The sequence below is a fragment of the Dendrobates tinctorius genome, unplaced genomic scaffold, assembly GCF_039654945.1.
Source record: "Dendrobates tinctorius isolate UK_male_01 unplaced genomic scaffold, ASM3965494v1 ptg000016l, whole genome shotgun sequence".
In the NCBI taxonomy this organism is placed as follows: domain Eukaryota; kingdom Metazoa; phylum Chordata; class Amphibia; order Anura; family Dendrobatidae; genus Dendrobates; species Dendrobates tinctorius.
Window position 1 is genome coordinate 48,640,001 of NW_027361684.1, and position 2,500 is coordinate 48,642,500.

Sequence of the window (2,500 nt, forward strand, 5' to 3'; positions counted from 1 at the left end):
GGTACACCATGCTAGTAACGGGTTGGACCCCCTTTTGCCTTCAGAACTGCCTCAATTCTTCATGGCAGAGATTCAACAAGGTGCTGGAAGCATTCCTCAGAGATTTTGGACCATATTGACATGATGGCATCACACAGTTGGCGCAGATTTGTCGGCTGCACATCCCTGATGCGAATCTCCCGTTCCACCACATCCCAAAGATGCTCTATTGGATTGAGATCTGGTGACTGAGGAGGCCATTTGAGTACAGTGAACTCATTGTCATGTTCAAGAAACCAATCTGAGATGATTCGAGCTTTATGACATGGCGCATTATCCTGCTGAAAGTAGCCATCAGATGTTGGGTACATTGTGGTCATAAAGGGATGGACATGGTCAGCAACAATACTCAGGTAGGCTGTGGCGTTGCAACGATGCTCAATTGGTACCAAGGGGCCCAAAGAGTGCCAAGAAAAAATTCCCCACACCATGACACCACCACCACCAGCCTGATCCGTTGATACAAGGCAGGATGGATCCATGCTTTCATGTTGTTTACGCCAAATTCTGACCCTACCATCCGAATGTCGCAGCAGAAATCGAGACTCATCAGACCAGGCAACGTTTTTCCAATCTTCTACTGTCCAATTTCGATGAGCTTGTGCAAATTGTAGCCTCAGTTTCCTGTTCTTAGCTGAGAGGAGTGGTACCCAGTGTGGTCTTCTGCTGCTGTAGCCCATCTGCCTCAAAGTTCGACGCACTGTGCGTTCAGAGATGCTCTTCTGCCTACCTTGGTTGTAACGGGTGGCAATTTGAGTCACTGTTGCCTTTCTATCAGCTCGAACCAGTCTGCCCATTCTCCTCTGACCTCTGGCATCAACAAGGCATTTCCGGCCACAGAACTGCCGCTCACTGGATTTTTTTTCTTTTTCGGACCATTCTCTGTAAACCCTAGAGATGGTTGTGCGTGAAAATCCCAGTAGATCAGCAGTTTCTGAAATACTCAGACCAGCCCTTCTGGCACCAACAATCATGCCACGTTCAAAGGCACTCAAATCACCTTTCTTCCCCATACTGATGCTCGGTTTGAACTGCAAGAGATTGTCTTGACCATGTCTACATGCACTGAGTTGCCGCCATGTGATTGGCTGATTAGAAATTAAGTCTTAACACACAGTTGGACAGGTGTACCTAATAAAGTGGCCAGTGAGTGTATATAAGGCGCCGCTTGTCCACCTCTCTAACATAGGGAGAGTGAATGTGGAAATTATACTTTTTTTTTTCTTCTCCATTAATATCTTCACAAGATACAGCAACATGCAGCATAGTACTCGTAGTTAGCATGCAAACTGGAAATAAGTTTAAAAAAAAAAAGAAAAAAGAGTGTTATCGGCTTGATTGCGAGGAAGCCAAAATGGAATTTTTTATGCAAATCTGAATGTTAGGAGCCAAAATCTTGAAATTCCGGTGGTCTTGGAAGAGCATGATAAGTCTTTCTATCTGCATGGGCGCATCGCTCAATTTCATCTGTTTGAAAACATGACAAATAAAATATGGAGCGCTTCACGAATTTGCGTGTCATCCTTGCGCAGGGGCCATGCTAATCTTCTCTGCATCGTTCCAATTTTAGTATATGTGCTGCCGAAGCAAGCACTGTCATCTGGAGATTCTCGTTGATATATATAAGGCGCCGCTTGTCCACCTCTCTAACATAGGGAGAGTGAATGTGGAAATTATACTTTTTCTTCTTCTCCATTAATATCTTCACAAGATACAGCAACATGCAGCATAGTACTCGTAGTTAGCATGCAAACTGGAAATAAGTTTAAAAAAAAAAAAAAAAAAAGAGTGTTATCGGTTTGATTGCGAGGAGGCCAAAATGGAATTAGTTATGCAAATCTGAATGGGAGGAGCCAAAATCTTGAAATTCCAGTGGTCTTGGAAGAGCATGATATGTCTTTCTATCTGCATGGGCGCATCGCTCAATTTCATCTGTTTGAAAACATGACAAATAAAATATGGAACGCTTCACGAATTTGCGTGTCATCCTTGCGCAGGGGCCATGCTAATCTTCTCTGTATCGTTCCAATTTTAGTATATGTGCTGCCGAAGCAAGCACAGTCATATGGAGATTCTCGTTGATATATATAAGGCGCCGCTTGTCCACCTCTCTAACATAGGGAGAGTGAATGTGGAAATTATACTTTTTCTTCTTCTCCATTAATATCTTCACAAGATACAGCAGCATGCAGCATAGTACTCGTAGTTAGCATGCAAACTGGAAATAAGTTTAAAAAAAAAAAGACTGTTATCGGTTTGATTGCAAGGAGGCCAAAATGGGATTAGTTATGCAAATCTGAATGGGAGGAGCCAAACTCTTGAAATTCCGGTGGTCTTGGAAGAGGATGATAAGTCTTTCTATCTGCATGGGCGCATCGCTCAATTTCATCTGTTTGAAAACATGACAAATAAAATATGGAACGCTTCACGAATTTGTGTGTCATCCTTGCGCAGGGGCCAT

At 43.3% G+C, this 2,500-nt stretch overlaps 3 non-coding genes across 3 annotated transcripts in view; all 3 read right to left on the reverse strand.

Annotated features, from left to right (window-relative positions):
• Nucleotides 1-1,526: 1,526 nt before the first annotated feature.
• On the reverse strand, nt 1,527-1,633 carry LOC141081318 (U6 spliceosomal RNA). The gene has a single exon (XR_012229612.1). It is a non-coding gene; the product is annotated as a U6 spliceosomal RNA (small nuclear RNA).
• Nucleotides 1,634-1,991: 358 nt separating this feature from the next.
• On the reverse strand, nt 1,992-2,098 carry LOC141081871 (U6 spliceosomal RNA). The gene has a single exon (XR_012230140.1). It is a non-coding gene; the product is annotated as a U6 spliceosomal RNA (small nuclear RNA).
• Nucleotides 2,099-2,448: 350 nt separating this feature from the next.
• Nucleotides 2,449-2,500, reverse strand: part of LOC141082025 (U6 spliceosomal RNA) — a 107-nt gene continuing 55 nt past the window's right edge. The window contains exon 1 of the small nuclear RNA XR_012230287.1: nt 2,449-2,500. This exon is cut by the window's right edge and continues 55 nt beyond it. This is a non-coding gene — a small nuclear RNA (U6 spliceosomal RNA).